This window comes from Helianthus annuus, chromosome 1 (genome assembly GCF_002127325.2).
Source record: "Helianthus annuus cultivar XRQ/B chromosome 1, HanXRQr2.0-SUNRISE, whole genome shotgun sequence".
NCBI lineage: Eukaryota > Viridiplantae > Streptophyta > Magnoliopsida > Asterales > Asteraceae > Helianthus > Helianthus annuus.
The window spans coordinates 70241018-70261655 of record NC_035433.2 but is presented as its reverse complement, the minus strand read 5'-3'; the positions used below and the strand labels follow the sequence as shown (position 1 = coordinate 70261655).

The following is a 20638-nucleotide window of genomic DNA, read 5'->3' as shown; positions in this document are numbered from 1 at the left end:
GTAAGAAGCCGTTGGAATTTCAGGTCGGGGACCGGGTTTTACTTAAAGTCTCACCCTGGAAGGGTGTGGTTCGATTTGGTAAACGAGGCAAACTCAATCCACGGTATGTTGGACCATTCGAAATCACTGAAAGAATAGGCCCAGTAGCCTACAGACTGAACCTACCAGCTGAACTCGGTGCAGTTCACAATGTATTTCACGTGTCGAATCTGAAGAAATGCCTATCAGATGAGACCCTCATAGTTCCTTTTAAGGAACTCACTATCGACGAGCGGTTGCAGTTCGTCGAGGAACCAGTTGAAATCACGGACCGGGATGTTAAGGTCCTCAAACACAAGAGAATCCCTCTTGTTCGAGTTCGTTGGAACTCCCGACGTGGCCCAGAGTACACCTGGGAACGCGAAGACCAAATGAAAGAAAAGCACCCCCAGTTATTCAGAACCAATGCATCCACTACTGAGGCTGAAGCTACTACTACTGAATTTCGAGACGAAATTCCAAATCAACGGGGGGATGATGTGACACCCCAGGAAAACCAGTAAACGCTACAACTTACCTAGCTTCCTCAGTGAGTGCGTACCAAATTTCGGGACGAAATTTCTTTTAAGTTGGGGATAATGTGACAACTCGAATTTCCAAGATTTCTATTTCGCATTTATTGCACGTTCATGTATTGTTTAGCTGTTTATTTGCACAATTGATTGCTATAGAATTGTATACGTTTTGATACAATGAAGTGTATTGTGTGATTGTGCATGACTATGTGTTAATTGTGATAAACTTGTCCAATGTACAAACTTGGTGGTGAAACTGTAAAATTAATTGAGATAGTGCACTCTTGTAAAATAGAATAATGGAGGGTGTAAAGAGTTATTAGTGAAACCTAAATCATACTTAACCCTAATCCCATTTCACTAATCATTTTCACAAAAATCCAAGCACGTAGTTCACAATTCTCTGGCAATCATCACCAAATCATTGGCAAGACATCACAAGTTTGATTCCTCTCTTCCTCTAGGATCAACACAAGGTAATTGTTAATGATTGTTTGTTGATTATTTGATTGATATCAATTCTTGATTCTTGTAATTCTTGCAAACCCTAGTTCTTCATGTGATAGGCTGTGATTTTGATTTGATTCTGAAGTTGTTGATGATGATGATTAGTTGTATGATTGATAGATGGTTCCTGTAATGATTATAGGTTGATTATTGTTGATCATAAGTGGATTGATTATGATTCTGCCGTCACTGTGTATGATATTAGGGTTAGAAACCAAGAAAAACGTAACTGTCATGATGCAAAAACGAATGATGGAATTGTGTTTCAGAGTTTTGTGAATGAATATGTATGTCTGAGTTTCGTGACCCTTATGTAGTTGTCTGAGTTTTATAAAGAACACATGAAGTCCGAGGTTGATATAAGGACTCAAGGTCCGAACATTTTAAGACAATGGTTGCCCGACTTTTACTTGGACTTAATGTGTCCCGAGTTTTGGGAATTTAGTTGCCCGAGTTTCATTCACCAAGTATGGTCCGAGTTTTTAAAGGAAGTAAAGGGTCCGAGGTTGTATCTGGTCCGACCTTTGCTTGATTATGTTGTCCGATTTTAAAACAAACAAACAGGGTCCGAGGAATGCACTTGGTCCGAATTTATTATGTGTGGTGGTCCGAGTTTTGGGCTTTAGAGCCCATGTCCGATTTTAATCCCCACCTTCTTCTTGTCCGAGTATATATAATGGATAGGTCCGAGTTTCTTGATAAGCTACTTGGTCCGACCTTTTTGATACAAACATCTAATGTCCGAATTTCTCTTCATCAAATGTTGCCCGAGTTTTAATGGAAGGGATCTTGTCCGAGTTTCATGACCCCAAACCCCCACCCCTTGTCCGAAGTTTATAAGCTTATGTACATAGGGTCCGAGTTTTAAGAGTGGAACTCTGGTCCGACTTTTGTAGATTAAGTAATATCCAAGTTTGTTTAATATGATAATAACCTAGCCCGACTCTTATGCATGATAATCTAGCCTGAATTCTATGTTAAATGCACGGTCTGAACTGATTACTTGATAAATGATCCGACGTTGTTGATGAACTGTCTGAATTAGGTCGATTTTATGATCCGGAATGCTTGTTGTGATGCATGTACTGAATTCTGTTTAAACTTGAAAGGACTGCATGATTGTATGAAGTTGAATGCAACTGTCTGGTCTTGTATGCGTGAATAGTCTATGTGATATCATCATGTACACAATAAACACACACAAAGCACCGTTGCTTGAATATCGAGGATTGTAAACCCTAATTGAATGAATCATGTGCAATATATCCTAGGTCGTGTGTAACGGACTTAGAGATTAATAAACCCTAGAAGCAATAACATACCGAGCAAACCAAGGTGAGTTCACACAGCCAAGGCATGGGGTTCCCAGGGTGGGAACGGGTTTTGGATTATTTATTCGTACTTACTCAGATGATAGAATTTAATGATATGGTCCTCAGGGTGAGGATGGTAAATGATAAGATACGGCTAGACTAGTATACCTTCTTGAACTGATCTTCGCACACACGCCAAGGGTTGGCTGCGATATTATGACTGATCTTCGCACACATGCCTTAGGGAGGCTGCGAACTATACATACTAAACTTCGCACACATGCCAGGGTGGCCAGCGATACAAATATACATAGTCTAGAATACTTGAGAACTTTCCCTAATCTTCGCATACATGCCTAGAGGGCTGCGATACGAACTAATACGATACATGACATAACGAACGAACATACTACTACTCACACTGTACTATTACTGAACTGTTAACTGTGAACTCGCTCAACTAGTTGTTGATCCTCTGTTACATGCCTTGCAGGTCGTTAGATACTTATGGAGCTTGCACAGGGAGGAGCAGGTCGTTGTGGAGCATGGATTATGTTTTGAAATTTATTGAACTTATGTTACACATTTGGGTTTTCGTAGTTATGCTTCCGCTATACATTGAAACTATGATTATGTTTGAACACCTATCGTATTGAATGATTGGTTTACATTTATTATTTTTGGTATTAATTACATGTTCAATATGATTGGTGGCTTGATCCTGGTCAGTCACGCTCCCAAGCGGTGATACTCCGCAGGTGGATTTTGGGGGTGTGACATCCAGCCCCCAACTACTTTTGCCAAACATACCCTATATGTTCCTTCAAAGTCAAATTTGAGTAAATGGAATTCATTACTCTATAACATGGTTGCAAAAGTCGCTAGGCGCTCCCTAATCGGTCGACCGGGGAGTTGAGAGTACTCGGTCTAGGCGGAGAGTACTCGAGGAGTACTCGGACATGTTAAACTAGTTCTATACCCGTCCGGTGGACGGGTATAATAATGGTATAATGAATAAGTATTTTATTCTTTATATTTTAAACAAAACATTATTTGTTTAAAACAAACCAAAACGCGTGTGAGGTTTCGTCAAAAGTGTTAAATATAGCATAGCAAGGTTGTTAGCAATTCCAATGAATCAAATTGCATCAAGTATTTAAATGAGCCATTAACTTAAATAGGCAAGTGAATGATAATGTCAGGTAACAATCATGCAAGGTAAATAACAACCAAAATGTGTTAAAATGTTTCATGAAAGATCCTCCACTAGTTCTTTCCCAAGATAATGATCTATCCTGCAATACAATAACAAATTATGTTAAACTAATGTCTTGTTTCTGTTTCTTCGTAAAAAGTAAAATAAAAAATAACTAAAACCTACCTGAAAATTTGGTCTTCGTCCAAGTATTGCTTGAGGGACCTTGTTAATGCAGCAGAAGATTCTGAATCCCTACCTAAGGGCTTTTCTACAATTACTCTTGTCCATCCGTTTGCAGCAGATGTAGATGTACTTGCACATTTAACCCCATCTATGAATATATTTGGTGGAATTGATAGATAAAAAAGACGGTTTGCCACCCTTCCATCATATATCAAAATTAATTTTTGTAAAACTAAAATCTTGCATACAGCTAATCATTAAACTAAAATATGTTACCTCATGCTCCTTGAGCTTTTTGTCTAGCTCCAAGAAGTTTTGTTGAGTCATATTGACCTGGGTGGTAAAAACATCTTTCAAGAAACTTGTAACACCCCGTGTTTTCCCAGAAGTCAAAGTCAAAGTCAAGAGTTGACTGTTATTGGAATTAAAGATCAATAAAGATTAATTTCATTTTAGTTTCATTTTGACTTTCATATTATTTGGAGTAAGTGTTGTATAATCAAACTAATCGGCCGATAATCGAACTGTGAATCAACGACCGACTGTGAATGATAGGAAGTAACAATGCAATAAAGCTAGTCAATCAATAATCAAGCTAATCAAATCAATCATCGAACTCAAGTGTGGATAATTTTAATGCTTTTATACGTGTGTGTGTGCCTTACGTGTTACTTGTGCATGCTTACTTTATGTTAAAGTGTGTGGTGAATCAATCAAAATCAATCAAGAATCGAAGGATAATCAAACTCAATCGAAACCGACTTTGAAAATAGGTTGTAAGGATGCTTGTATGTTAGATATAGTAGTTGGGACTGAAAGTAATTTGAATAGAAACTCTATCCTACTCTACTCCTCAATCTATCGAAATCGAAATATCAAAAATCGTCGCGAAACACTCAAAACCAGGCAAGCCGATCGGACAGGGCAACCTGATCGAACAGGCTAGCCGATCGAACAGGCTGTTCGATCGGGCAGCCGCTCGATCAGGGATGCTGTTCGATCAGCTAACCCTTTCCACTTTTGGAAGCCTATAAATAGGGCTGTCCTTGTCAAGCTTTCCACTTTTGGAAAAGCTCTGACCGACCAGCCTTCTATTCTCGCCATTTCTCAGATTTCTCTCAAACCGGTAAGTATTTCGCTCTAATCCTTGTACGTTTTTGTTCATTAATCGATTCTCCATCTTTCTATCTTTCAAAACTTGGATTTCAACCGCGAAATCACCAAGATCTAGGTGTTCTTGGATGATGTCATCATGGTGTTCTTCAAGAACACTAAGTTTTGACATCATTCCACCATGAATAGCTTAGATCTAACCGATTTCCACATAAATAACCTAAAATCTACCAAAGATCTTAACATTTCACGGTGGAAAAGGATTGGAAGAAGGGTTTTCATCTATCTTTCAACTCTTTTACACTCAAAACGGTGAAAACGAGACTTGAACCGATTTATAAATCAATCTAAACAAACACATGGTTCAAGATTCGGGTTCTACCGAGAGATATACCGATTTCGGGTTAAACGTTAAACTTAGGTTCCAAACCGTCTCTGACCGAGTTTGGGTGATTCCTGCTCGAGTCAGTGGGCTAAGTGGGGACTTCAGTTTTGTGGTTCAACTCGTAGTCAAACTATCTCCAAATCACACCAAGTAACGGGAATAACCAAGTGTTAAGAGATAGGCTAACCAGGTCAGAATGCTGGCCGAACGGTTAGGCTGTCCGATCGGACAGCCCAACCGATCGAGCAACACCAGCCGATCGACCGGGCTAACCGATCGACTAGCACTTAAGACCCACCAACTCACAAAAGTGTAGTATTGACGAGGTACTGTTCGATCGACTACGCCACTCGATTGAACATTACTGCTCGAATCATGAGATACTATACTTCAACACTTAACCTTTTCGAAACATTGGAATGTCACCCGATCGAGCATGCCACCCGATCGAGTGACACTTTGCCAAGCCTCAGCTGCTAACCGATCGGTTGGACCAACCGATCGAACAGACCGTTCGATCGGCCAACTTGAAAGGTAATGCTGCAAAAACTTCAAGAATACAAACCATCATACACAAACACATCCTTCACATCAAAGGAAGAAACAATCCACTTGAAAGAACCAGCCGATCGAGCCAGCCGGCCGATCGAACGGGACGTTCGAACGGACCTTAACCCAATCGAACAGCCCACTCGATCGAACAGCCGTCCGATCGAATGGTCTATCCGATCCAGTTTCCACTGTTTACTTTTCCGCATTACTCATTGTATTGTTATCGAACTATTCAGGCTAACCTATTCTCAGTGCTCCTTTCAATCCACAACCAACCACTGTGAGTATACTCGATCCCTTTTTGCTTTCAGCACTTTTGGGTGTTACATACGTAATCTATCAAATCCACAAACGACACAAACTATTTGAACGCTAACCTACTTGCATGTATTACTTGACTAAATGATTGCTGTTTATTATGTTTACACGTGGAGTGCTATCTGCCTGCTTTAGCAACGTAGTACTATAGTTTGGACTCAGCACCCGTTCACACGGGGGTTGCTAAGGACAATTACTTGCATGGATTACGGTGGTAATCATGTATTGCGAACTGTCTCGGACAGTCAACTCGAAGTCATTGGTATCGATGGTCCCATGTTGATAATTTACATGCATCGTTTGCCCTTGTGTACGTGCTTGGTTATGCGTAAAGTTTTCGAACTTTATATGCTATATCAAACTTGTGTACTCACCTTTACATTATATGTATTGACTTTTATTTTAACGTATGTGACAGGTGTTTAAGCTACTAGCGTGCTAGGGAAGCGAGGCAATAATAAGCTTCTAGGAGCCTGTGACCTTAGGACAGTGTCCACATACCTGCTCCAGGGCCATAATTCTCTGTAGATCTTGTACTGGCACCTGTAGTCAGTAAGATCTACAGTTAGCCGTCTAGAAGTCTTAAAACAACATTTAATTCGGTCTGTAATAATTAAGAATCTGAGTTGTCGGAACAGTTCCCATATTGTTTAGTTGATTTCTATGATAACTTGTTATTATTTGGGACACGGTATGGGACGTGTTATACAACTGAATTGTATGATAGTTGTTGTGGAAACTTCTGAACAATCTGTTTCGCTCAGTGCCGCGCCCCGATGATTCCGCCATCGGTTGGGGTGTGACAGATTGGTATCAGAGCCATAACTATAGGGAATTAGGTTAGACACGATCTAGTCCGGATCGCTGTCTTAGAGACCTAGACTATAGTTAGGAACCAAGAGACCAAGTTTATGTGCTTATTTTATGTTGTTTCCTTCTATTCTATCATTACATCCGAACTCCGAGCCAAATTTTGTAATTTGGACGGGATTAGGAGTGAAACCCGCGAATTCCTGCCTAAATTGCAAATTTTGCCAATTACTTTGTGCAAATTTCTATCAACAAACGGGGGAGAATTATACCAAATCAGGGCTGAAACCCGTAATTTGATGAAAATTTTCCTCTAAAAATTTTCTTAAAACAAGGAAGAAATTGCTGAGCTAGGGGTGAAACCCTAACCTTGGCAGTTATTCCGACTTTATTTTATCTCGCCAAGGCAATTGACGGACTCCAACGACCTGAACTCACGAGTATGGCCTAGAATGCGCATGCATAACGCCCAAGAATCGAGGCAGAAACATGTCCCCTAGAGTCGAAAGTGACGACAAGTCAACTGTGAATAGTTAAATTGCCATGGTTAGTCAAAGTCTAGTAGCCGCAGACAATCCATTTTCCGATTTTGAGTGTTGCTTTGTTGATTTTATATATGATTTACCTGTTTACGTGTTTAAGATTCGTTGATTACTCCATTTGTTATCAATCTGCGTGACCTTTGTTGCTATCCTATCTCGATTCAAATCCCTGTTGATGTGATCTAAACGAAACCAGTGTGCTATGCTACGCTATACGACTAAGTTAGACGATACCATGTGATGCTATCCGATATGCAAAACGAACGACACTCGACTTGTGGTTATAGGTTTCTGTTTTCTGACAGCCTCTGTGATAAAATTGCGTACGTGTTTAGGAAATTAAGTGCTCTATTTGCTTAATTGCTTATGTGCTCTAATTGCTTCTGTGTTTATGTGCCTCTATGAATGTGAGCTTATGTGTTTATATGTGTTACGTGGCGTGAGGTGCGACGTGATTCTAAGCTTTAGTAAACTAAGACGTGCGAGATTCGAATTCGTTGTGTTGAGCCCTATGGCGATGTCTATTGCAGACCATGTCGTCATCATCAAGAACTCGCCAAAACCTTTCCCGTCAGGAAAAGAGAGACCGACGTCTCGCCAAACTCATCTCAAGGTCTGTAGCGAAAGCTGTCAGCGAGGTGTACGAAAACACCAGCAAGTCGTCGGAAGAATCCCGAACCCTCACTGAATCCAGCAAAGCTCCGTTCAGTTTCAAGCAATTTAAGGCGTGTGGACCGAAGGAGTTCACCGGTGAAGAGGGCCCTACAGGCTTATTTCACTGGTTTGACTCTGTGGAAGTTACCCTTCGTCAAAGCGGATGCCCGGATCATCTTCGAACTCTCAATGCTACCGGTGTCTTCCAGTCGCGGGCATTGGACTGGTGGACAGCCGAAAGGAATAAGCGCGGGAACGACGCTGCCTACGAGCTGACGTGGGAGGAACTGAAGGCTATCATGCTGGACGAGTTCTGTCCTCCCCACGAACGCCAAAAGTTGGAGGATGAGTTCTGGACCATCAAGCAGAAGGAGGGCGACAACGCTGGTCTCACCGCCCGTTTCAAACAACTGAGCATTATCTGTCCAGACCAGGTCAAGACTCCCGAGATGACCATCAAGAAATACATCCGTGCTCTTCCGGATTGTGTTGCAGATTTTGTGTTCGCCGCCAAACCCGCATCAATCGAGGAAACCTACCTACTCGCTGCCGAGATTAACGACAAGCGAGTTAAGGCTGGTGTCTGGGATAAGCCATCCAAGTCGTTGCATCAAGTGACTGCCGCATCAACCGACAACCCTACTGCTCAAGCCTCCAAGTCCTCGAGAAGAAGAAAGAAGAACAAGAGTTGCGCCGCCGCAACCAATGCTGCTCCTCTTCAGTCAGTACCGCCACAACAGCAGCAACCACAGCGCACTGCGCCAGTGATCAATGCGCCGCCGGCTAAGCGTGCGTACACCGGCCCCCACCCACTCTGTGCTACATGTTCTTATCATCACCCGGTGGGTGTGGCCTGCCGTTACTGTGCCCACTGCAACGTTTACGGGCATTTCACTGCAAATTGCCGCTATGGTCCTCGTCAAACGCAAGCTCAAGCCACTGTTAACCAAGCCCTGATGCCTGCTCCTCAAGCTCCTCAAGCTGCACAGGCCCCGGCAAACAATGTTCGGACCTGCTTTGCATGTGGTGACCCTAACCACTTCGCAAACCGGTGCCCAAACAGAGCGGTGAAACAAGAGGCCCAACAACCCCAGCAACAACAACAGCAGCCTCAACAACAAGCCGCTCACGCCAGAACTTTCAACATCAACGCACGCCAGGCTCAAGCTGATAACAACGTGGTCAATGGTACGTTCCTTGTGAATGGTATATATGCATCATGTTTGTTTGATACTGGAGCCGATAACTGCTTTGTGTCATTTGAATTTGAGAAGCTTCTTAGACGTAAGCGCTCTTATCTTTCGTCACCCTTCGAAGTAGAAGTCGCTACCGGAAGAACCATTGCTGTCGATTCTGTGCTCCGTGATTGTACTCTCGAGCTCAACAATCATATATTCCCGATTAATCTCATTCCAATGCAGCTCGGAAGTTTCGATGTCATAGTAGGCATGGACTTTCTTCGTGAAAACCATGCTGAAGTTGTGTGTTCCGATAAGATGATTCGTTTTGTGCTAGCTAGTGGTGATATTCTATGTGTTTATGGTGAAACTGCTGCAAAAGATCTCAAGCTCATGTCATGTCTTCAAGCTCGCAAATATCTCCGCAAGGAATATCGAGCCTTCTTGGCCAACATTGTTATAGCAGAGACGGACAAGAAAAGGAAAGTTGAAGTCAAGGATGTTCCCGTTGTCCGAGAATTTCCTCAGGTGTTCCCTGATGATCTTCCTGGATTACCTCCAAGTCGTGATATTGACTTTCGAATCGACCTTATTCCAGGAGCCAACCCAGTGGCCAAAGCTCCGTATCGACTCGCTCCATCTGAGATGCGAGAACTCTCAAACCAACTCCAAGAGTTACTTGAAAAAGGCTTCATTCGCCCGAGCACTTCTCCATGGGGCGCACCAGTCCTTTTCGTCAAAAAGAAGGACGGGTCGTTCCGAATGTGCATCGATTACCGGGAATTGAACAAGCTGACCATCAAGAACCGGTACCCCTTACCAAGAATCGATGATCTGTTTGACCAACTACAAGGTGCTCAGTGTTTCTCCAAGATTGATCTACGTTCAGGCTACCATCAGTTGCGGATTCAAGAGGAAGACATACCCAAAACCGCTTTTCGAACCCGATACGGCCACTACGAATTTGTTGTCATGCCTTTTGGTTTGACCAACGCACCCGCGGTCTTTATGGATCTGATGAATCGCGTGTGTAAACCGTTCTTAGACCGTTTCGTCATCGTATTTATCGACGATGTCCTGATCTATTCCAGATCGAGGGCCGAACATGCGCAGCATTTGCGATTGGTTCTCGAGTTGCTTCAGGGAAACCAACTCTACGCCAAGTTCTCCAAGTGTGAGTTCTGGTTGGAGGAGGTTCAATTTCTGGGTCATATTGTGAATAGTCGGGGTATACACGTTGATCCTGCAAAGATTGAGGCAGTCAAGGGATGGGTTACGCCAAAGAATCCGTCAGAAGTTCGCTCTTTTCTCGGATTAGCCGGTTACTACCGGCGATTCATCGAAGGGTTCTCAAAGATTGCTGTACCGCTTACCTCCCTTACTCATAAAGACAAGCCTTTTGTGTGGGGAACCGCGCAGGAGACTGCTTTCCAAACCCTCAAACACATGCTGTGCCATGCACCAGTTCTTACACTGCCGGACGGAAGCGATGACTTCGTTGTCTATTGTGATGCTTCAAACCTTGGACTTGGCTGTGTTCTCATGCAACGAGACAAGGTTATAGCCTACGCATCTCGACAGCTCAAAATCCACGAGAAGAACTATACAACCCATGACCTTGAGCTAGGCGCAGTTGTCTTTGCCTTAAAGATTTGGCGACACTACCTGTATGGTACAAGGTGTACGATCTTCACCGATCACAAGAGCCTACAACATATCTTTAACCAGAGAGAACTCAATATGCGTCAACGCCGATGGGTAGAACTTCTCAACGATTACGACTGTGAGATCCGTTATCACCCAGGCAAGGCGAATGTAGTTGCAGACGCCCTCAGCAGAAAGAATTACGTGATAAGTGTTCAAAACATCCAGGCTCAGTATAACCTCGAAGCTCTCATCCGCGAAGCACAACACGCTTGCTTTAACGAGCGTACGTTGAAGAAAGAACGAATCTATCACGATGGAACTCAGCTCGTGAGCAAAGCCAACGGGATATTCTATTATCTGGACCGAATCTGGGTTCCGAGGAGGACAGATTTGCGAAAGATTATCATGAACGAAGCCCACAAATCCCGATATTCCATTCATCCCGGTGCGGACAAAATGTACCAGGACCTTCGCTACAAGTACTGGTGGCCTGGGATGAAAAGGGATATTGCTCTATATGTTGGTAGCTGTTTAACTTGTGCAAGAGTCAAGGCTGAACACCAAAGACCTTCAGGCTTACTCGAACAACCGCCGATACCCGTATGGAAGTGGGAAAGCATAGCTATGGATTTCATAACTAAGCTTCCGACCACGCCATCAGGTCACGACAGTATTTGGGTTATAGTCGACCGTCTGACCAAATCAGCCCACTTTCTGCCAATACGAGAAGACTATAAGGTGGCCAAGTTAGCCCAAATCTACACCGACGAGATCATTAAGAATCATGGTACGCCTCGAGACATCATTTCTGATCGCGATGCTCGGTTTACATCGAGATTGTGGGAAACTTTTCAAACAGCTCTTGGTACGACGCTGAATTTGAGTACCGCATTCCACCCGCAAACCGACGGGCAGACTGAAAGAACGATTCGTACTATTGAAGACATGCTCCGTGCGTGTGTTATCGATTTTGGTGGTAGTTGGAGCAAACACCTACCGTTGGTCGAATTTTCGTACAATAATAGCTATCACTCCAGCATCGAAATGGCACCTTTCGAAGCCTTGTATGGTAGGAGATGTCGCTCGCCTATTGTATGGCACGAGGTCGGTCATTCACAATTGACTGGGCCCGAGATTCTGCAAGAAACGACTGACAAGATCCACCAGATAAGGGAAAACTTGGTGAAGGCCCGGGACAGACAAAAGATGTACGCCGATAAACGACGCAAGCCCCGCGAATTTGCAGTTGGCGACTACGTACTCCTAAAGGTATCACCTTGGAAGGGAGTAGTCCGATTCGGCAAAAGAGGGAAACTTGCGCCTCGATTTGTTGGACCTTTTAAGATTCTGGAAAGGATCGGTAAAGTTGCCTACAAACTCGAATTACCGGAGGAACTCAGCAATGTCCACCCGACTTTCCATATTTCAAACCTTCGAAAATGCGTAGCCGACCACGACGCAATAATACCACTCGACGATCTTCAGGTCAATGAGACGCTACACTTCGTGGAAAAGCCTGTCGAAATCATGGACCGACAGACCAAGCAACTCAGACGCTCTCGCATTCCTATTGTAAAAGTGCGATGGGAAGGCAAACGAGGCGCGGAGTTCACTTGGGAACTCGAAAGTGACATGAAGGCCAAGTACCCGCAGTTATTCAGATAGATCTGAAGCATCAAATTGGTAAAATCACACGGCGATGTACGGTTCTCGGCCTAATTTCGGGACGAAATTCCCTAAAGGAGGGGAGACTGTAACACCCCGTGTTTTCCCAGAAGTCAAAGTCAAAGTCAAGAGTTGACTGTTATTGGAATTAAAGATCAATAAAGATTAATTTCATTTTAGTTTCATTTTGACTTTCATATTATTTGGAGTAAGTGTTGTATAATCAAACTAATCGGCCGATAATCGAACTGTGAATCAACGACCGACTGTGAATGATAGGAAGTAACAATGCAATAAAGCTAGTCAATCAATAATCAAGCTAATCAAATCAATCATCGAACTCAAGTGTGGATAATTTTAATGCTTTTATACGTGTGTGTGTGCCTTACGTGTTACTTGTGCATGCTTACTTTATGTTAAAGTGTGTGGTGAATCAATCAAAATCAATCAAGAATCGAAGGATAATCAAACTCAATCGAAACCGACTTTGAAAATAGGTTGTAAGGATGCTTGTATGTTAGATATAGTAGTTGGGACTGAAAGTAATTTGAATAGAAACTCTATCCTACTCTACTCCTCAATCTATCGAAATCGAAATATCAAAAATCGTCGCGAAACACTCAAAACCAGGCAAGCCGATCGGACAGGGCAACCTGATCGAACAGGCTAGCCGATCGAACAGGCTGTTCGATCGGGCAGCCGCTCGATCAGGGATGCTGTTCGATCAGCTAACCCTTTCCACTTTTGGAAGCCTATAAATAGGGCTGTCCTTGTCAAGCTTTCCACTTTTGGAAAAGCTCTGACCGACCAGCCTTCTATTCTCGCCATTTCTCAGATTTCTCTCAAACCGGTAAGTATTTCGCTCTAATCCTTGTACGTTTTTGTTCATTAATCGATTCTCCATCTTTCTATCTTTCAAAACTTGGATTTCAACCGCGAAATCACCAAGATCTAGGTGTTCTTGGATGATGTCATCATGGTGTTCTTCAAGAACACTAAGTTTTGACATCATTCCACCATGAATAGCTTAGATCTAACCGATTTCCACATAAATAACCTAAAATCTACCAAAGATCTTAACATTTCACGGTGGAAAAGGATTGGAAGAAGGGTTTTCATCTATCTTTCAACTCTTTTACACTCAAAACGGTGAAAACGAGACTTGAACCGATTTATAAATCAATCTAAACAAACACATGGTTCAAGATTCGGGTTCTACCGAGAGATATACCGATTTCGGGTTAAACGTTAAACTTAGGTTCCAAACCGTCTCTGACCGAGTTTGGGTGATTCCTGCTCGAGTCAGTGGGCTAAGTGGGGACTTCAGTTTTGTGGTTCAACTCGTAGTCAAACTATCTCCAAATCACACCAAGTAACGGGAATAACCAAGTGTTAAGAGATAGGCTAACCAGGTCAGAATGCTGGCCGAACGGTTAGGCTGTCCGATCGGACAGCCCAACCGATCGAGCAACACCAGCCGATCGACCGGGCTAACCGATCGACTAGCACTTAAGACCCACCAACTCACAAAAGTGTAGTATTGACGAGGTACTGTTCGATCGACTACGCCACTCGATTGAACATTACTGCTCGAATCATGAGATACTATACTTCAACACTTAACCTTTTCGAAACATTGGAATGTCACCCGATCGAGCATGCCACCCGATCGAGTGACACTTTGCCAAGCCTCAGCTGCTAACCGATCGGTTGGACCAACCGATCGAACAGACCGTTCGATCGGCCAACTTGAAAGGTAATGCTGCAAAAACTTCAAGAATACAAACCATCATACACAAACACATCCTTCACATCAAAGGAAGAAACAATCCACTTGAAAGAACCAGCCGATCGAGCCAGCCGGCCGATCGAACGGGACGTTCGAACGGACCTTAACCCAATCGAACAGCCCACTCGATCGAACAGCCGTCCGATCGAATGGTCTATCCGATCCAGTTTCCACTGTTTACTTTTCCGCATTACTCATTGTATTGTTATCGAACTATTCAGGCTAACCTATTCTCAGTTCTCCTTTCAATCCACAACCAACCACTGTGAGTATACTCGATCCCTTTTTGCTTTCAGCACTTTTGGGTGTTACATACGTAATCTATCAAATCCACAAACGACACAAACTATTTGAACGCTAACCTACTTGCATGTATTACTTGACTAAATGATTGCTGTTTATTATGTTTACACGTGGAGTGCTATCTGCCTGCTTTAGCAACGTAGTACTATAGTTTGGACTCAGCACCCGTTCACACGGGGGTTGCTAAGGACAATTACTTGCATGGATTACGGTGGTAATCATGTATTGCGAACTGTCTCGGACAGTCAACTCGAAGTCATTGGTATCGATGGTCCCATGTTGATAATTTACATGCATCGTTTGCCCTTGTGTACGTGCTTGGTTATGCGTAAAGTTTTCGAACTTTATATGCTATATCAAACTTGTGTACTCACCTTTACATTATATGTATTGACTTTTATTTTAACGTATGTGACAGGTGTTTAAGCTACTAGCGTGCTAGGGAAGCGAGGCAATAATAAGCTTCTAGGAGCCTGTGACCTTAGGACAGTGTCCACATACCTGCTCCAGGGCCATAATTCTCTGTAGATCTTGTACTGGCACCTGTAGTCAGTAAGATCTACAGTTAGCCGTCTAGAAGTCTTAAAACAACATTTAATTCGGTCTGTAATAATTAAGAATCTGAGTTGTCGGAACAGTTCCCATATTGTTTAGTTGATTTCTATGATAACTTGTTATTATTTGGGACACGGTATGGGACGTGTTATACAACTGAATTGTATGATAGTTGTTGTGGAAACTTCTGAACAATCTGTTTCGCTCAGTGCCGCGCCCCGATGATTCCGCCATCGGTTGGGGTGTGACAAAACTGGTCCATCTTTTCACCACAATCACCCTATAAAATGTCATTCAAAAGTTCAGCAGAATCCACAGTACCCAACAAACACCCTTAGAAAAGCCTAAAGTCTTTTTGAACATATGACATGAAAAGCAAATAAACATGTAAAAAATGGAACTGCTTCACCTTTGATCGATTCTCCTAGGCCTTAGTCTCTCATGAGAGTCATCCGCGACGCGTTCAACATCCGTTGTGGTGGGAATTTTGGCATCATCAATATTCACCTCTTGTGTAGATATATAAGAATTTATCTCCTATTCAGTAGACACTGCCTGCATTTATTACAAAAACATTAGAATTAAAAAAAAACAATCTCTATTACAATTGGACAGTGTAGGATTTTGTTGATTAGATCTTTTTTCAATTCAAGTAGAGAGTATTTTTGTTTGTAAATGACACCCCCTCCCTTTGGGGTCATGGGTTTGAGTTCCGCTATCGACTGTGAAGTAGATTTAAAAAAGAGAAAGATCCCTTTTCATTTTGTCGACCAGTTAAGAAGCGACCAGGGGGTGGATCAGGGCTTGGAATCAACAATCAGAAGAAGATACGAGGCATGTATCTATGAGAAGCAACGGTCCACATCTAATATTTTATAAAATATTAGTGGACCCTAGCAAAAAAAATTTCTAATGTGCATATGGGCCAACCTTAGACCCACGACCACCCCTTATTATTATTATAATAATAATAATAATAATAATAATAATAATAATAATAATAATAATAATAATAATGACAATAACAATAATAATAATAAGATAAGTAATTATGTTCGAACTTAATTACCACATAAATTAAGATAACTCTTAGCTATTATTTGTTTAATATTTCAAATTATAATGTGGAATTCCTATGAATGAAAAGAGAATCACTCGTGACTTTGAAGATGTTGGTTGTCATTCTTTTTATTTTTTTTTAACTACAGCAACAGTTTTGCCAATACCAAACGTGGCGGCTGCAAGTGATTGCTCACCGACCCACCCCTTGAAAACAGAACCAGGACTACCTTCTCCAAGAAATCTATGATTATGAAAGATACTCGGTTGCCGTTTGAAGAACATCATACCTAAACGCCATCATATTTCGTTTGGATGTACTTCTATGGCTCCCAGTGCTAGGTGGTATTGCAAATGTCCCTGTTAATGACATCAAAACAATATCATTTTTTATCTGCCCCAAACCATGTCTATGTTTAAACATGACGCTAACCCTTTTTACCTGAATCAACTGACGTATGAATTATATCAGCTTGGGAACATGTTCAGGGTATATTTGATCATCTTCACTGGTCGATTTATGAGTTAATACAGGAACTTTTTCAATGCACAAAACAACTTTAGCTTGAATATGTCGAATGTAGAAAACCAGAGTATGGGGTATACCAACCATATTTGACGTTCCACTCGAGCAGTTTCTCCCCACACAACAATCATTCATCTAGCCTGCAGTAGAAATAAAGAGTCAACTTAATGATTAAGGGTCAGTGCTATTCCTTTTAAGAGTTATATTGTGTCAAACCCGAGATTTGAAGAGTATAAAAGAAAAAATATAATTTACAAAAAAATATATATATATATGTTCTACCATTCATGTCAGTGTGTATATAGCTAGAGACACCTTTCCCAGCACTATACAGGTATCGAGCCTCTGGCGTTGGTATTGGTTTTGTAAAAACATTGCAATTCCTTGCATGATTGCCAACTTTGGAAACAATTATATGCCTTTTCTGCAAGAATGAATGCATAAAGAAGATTAAACAATCAAGCGTTCACCACTGTGCCATCTTCTTGAAGTCACAACAATCATATAATCTTATACATTGCAAACCATACAGGAAAATGAATTCCTGACTTAGAAAATGCAGTATAACATCACTAAAAGAAAAGGTCAAAGCAAAATGACATAAAATTACCATGGGCGTAGGTCCCTTCCATTAACTCTCACAATATTCTCTCTCAAAGCCAACCCTGTGTAGAGAAACAACCACCATACCGGGAAAGGAAAAGAAAACTAATAATAATCTTGTGATTGGTCCATTTACTTGCATGTACAATAAATCAAGATACATGAGTATCATGATATAAACATATATATTACCTGGTAAAGCTGGAGAAACAAAGAAACAGATATGTAGTTCTATCCTGCACATACAACCCAAACAGAAAGAAAATATAGTTCTTGTTATTATGGCACTTTTAGCAGACACAAAGGTTTTGGTTTTAAAAAGCACAAGGCATTTAAGTCCCAAGGCTGCAATGTTTCAAGTTACATTGTGGACATTACGAACCACTTATCGAAAAACTCCGCTAGAAAAAAATTGACCACAACATTATGGACTGAAAGATTTATTTAAATACCTGTGATGTATACTGACGGGGATTAGAAATCATTGAAACGAATTTGTCTTGAGTTTCATGAGTTGTACGTAAAGTTGATCTGTTTCGTCTAGCATCATTAATCAGAAAACGAATTCAGAAATCATAGAACATAATTAACTAACTCAGCTTTTATATTAACAATCATTTATGTATAAGATCTCGTTTCACCTACATGCTAAGGTCAAAATAAGTTGTTATGGAACACTTTATTTAGAGAGAAATTACATAGGATTTTTTGAGGAGACAAATGTAGTCCCAGCCAAGAACAATTTCCCAGACTCGATGGAGACATCTTTCTTCTTCGATCGGATATATGAGGAAGCAACGACCTGTCAATGTGACCTTACGGTTAGGGAATAAATCGCAATAAACGTTGATCTAAATTAGTAACAGAAATTAAAACTCAACCTGGTTAGCCATTGGAGAGGAAAATGACTTCCACCGTTTTGTAAAACCGTTCGTACTCGCCAGTCTTGTTAACGTACAACAGAATCTCTTCTCCGGCTCCGGCCATTGCTAGGCCCGTTTCCATTACACATCCAGAGTAGAGAAGAACATAATGGTTGTGATAGAAGAGGTTTGGGAGACGTCGTGGGGAGAAATCGATGGAAAGAAAAAACCGCTCATAACCTCCCCTTCTAAGTTTTCTTGAATTAATACGACCAGGATTTCATCTCAACTTGATCCTAGGGTTAATATTCAACAAAAAGCAGTTACAAGTTAACGAGAACATAAGAATATAGAATTATAAAGAAATTACTTTTTGGAGGTTAAATATACGTCAAATAGCATAAATTTACTAACATTTATAACAAAATACGTGAAAATGATATTCATTCTTTAATATGATGGGCATAGAAATTATGTTTTATTATTATTTAAGTCAAACTAGGCCCGCGTTGACATACTAGATCCAATTCTGGCCGAGGTTGACCGCGTTTGACCGACTTCGAGTAATTAGGCGGAATCGAAGAAAGTCGTCTCGGCAGCCTACCTTGTAGCGACTACTCGGAGAGTACTCGGCCTTGGAAACCTTGTTTTACAACCATGCTCTATAGTATTAATTTCTAACATACTGAACAACAGTATATTTTTGAGGTTTTAGGTTTTGGTCAATAAAGTTTTTCACCTTTTGTTTTAACCTGCAAATTGGAAACCCCCTATTCGACCAACGCTACCAGAAAACCATCGCCCGCCGACCACGGCCTGTGATTCCTATTCCAAGGCAACGATTCAAGAATCCCTTAATCCAAACCAAGGAACTATTCATACATTGTTGAATCGAAATAAGGAATCTCAATCTTTGATAATTTTGTCATCATCCAATTGTTCTCGAATAGGCCCATTCAACGATGTAAAATATCCCAATGTGATAAAAGAATCAATAAAAAAGGACCCCCTAATTCCAATTAGGAATTCGTTGGGCCCCTTAGAAACAGGCTTTCCAATTTATCATTTCGATTTATTTTCCCATTTAATAACCCATAATCAGATCTTGGTAACGAACTATTTGCAACTTAACAATTTAAAACAGATTTTTCAAATACTTAAATATTATTACGAAACAAAATGCATTTTATGCCTCTTAAATGCAACTGAAATGGGGGTCGAAGCACCGCGCTTTGGCCGAAGCGCAACGTTTAGGGTTAACGTGTGACACTTTCTGCAACCTCGTACAGAATATAACATCGTATCAATGTCTCATCACCCTTTGTCTGCAGAAAGAACCCTAAACGCCTCGCTTTGGCCAAAGCGGGACGCTTTGGGATACAGAACAAGACCTCGTACCACTGTCACATCATCTTTTGTCTGAAAAGCAAGCCTAAACGCTCCGCTTTAACCAAAGCGGGATGCTTTAAAAGGTGTGAAAATAAGAAGGGATATTCGTGAATATCATGTCATTCCTACGATCGGAGTCTGTTTGAAATTATTCCTACAAATTCCTATTAGAAAAAAGAAAAAAAAGTGTATTTAAACCGCTATTGTTTTAGCGTTGCCTATTAAGAAAAGAGAAAAAGTGTATTTCAACCTCAATTATTTTAGCGTTGCACAATCTATACTATATAATAAAAGAAACCATTTTTGGGACACTTGTCATCATATTAGGCCATGTTTTATAGATAAGTATTATTTTAGTTTAATCTTTTCTAATTAATTATATATAATCCTCCTACTAAATATTATTTAGTTTAATTTCTTATGGATAATTATTATTTAGTTTAATCTCCTTCTCATTTATAATATTATTTATTTAACTAATAGAGTAAATTACGATTTTGGCCACTGTGGTTATATCACTTTTACTCTTTTAGCCCAAAAAAATTTTTAACATCTGAACCCCCAATGTTTTTTTTCTAATCTTTTTGGCCTCTAACGTCTTTTTTCTAACTCTTTTGGCCCCTTTAACATTTAATGGGGGCTCAAATGTTAAAAAAATATTTTTTGGGCTAAAATGGTAAAAGTGATATAACCACAGTGGCCAAAATCGTAATTTACTCTAACTAATATTATTTATCATTTATACATTTACGGAGTTTTAAATAATGGGTTAAATTTATTGAGACTTCTTTAACAAATTTTGCTACAACAAAATAATCTATTTATATCAATCTAAATTTTTATCTATTCTATACTATATAATAAAACATTAATGTTGGACACATGTCGTTCATTGTAGGTATTTATTTTATGATTTTCTCACCTCACTTCCA

The 20638-nt window shown here is 40.9% G+C and overlaps 1 long non-coding RNA gene across 2 annotated transcripts; it reads right to left on the bottom strand.

Moving 5' to 3' along the window:
- Nucleotides 1–15400: 15400 nt before the first annotated feature.
- LOC110922277 lies at nt 15401–18579 on the bottom strand. Of its 2 annotated transcripts, XR_004866077.1 has the most exons (11): nt 18336–18579; nt 18153–18256; nt 17907–17994; nt 17647–17690; nt 17462–17516; nt 17134–17275; nt 16936–16991; nt 16768–16834; nt 16616–16685; nt 15676–15821; nt 15401–15546 (listed from the first exon to the last, which is right to left on the bottom strand). It is a non-coding gene; the product is annotated as an uncharacterized LOC110922277 (long non-coding RNA). The 2 variants fall into 2 exon arrangements; XR_002583020.2 differs by having other exon boundaries at nt 17462–17690.
- Between the last annotated feature and the right edge of the window lie 2059 nt (nt 18580–20638).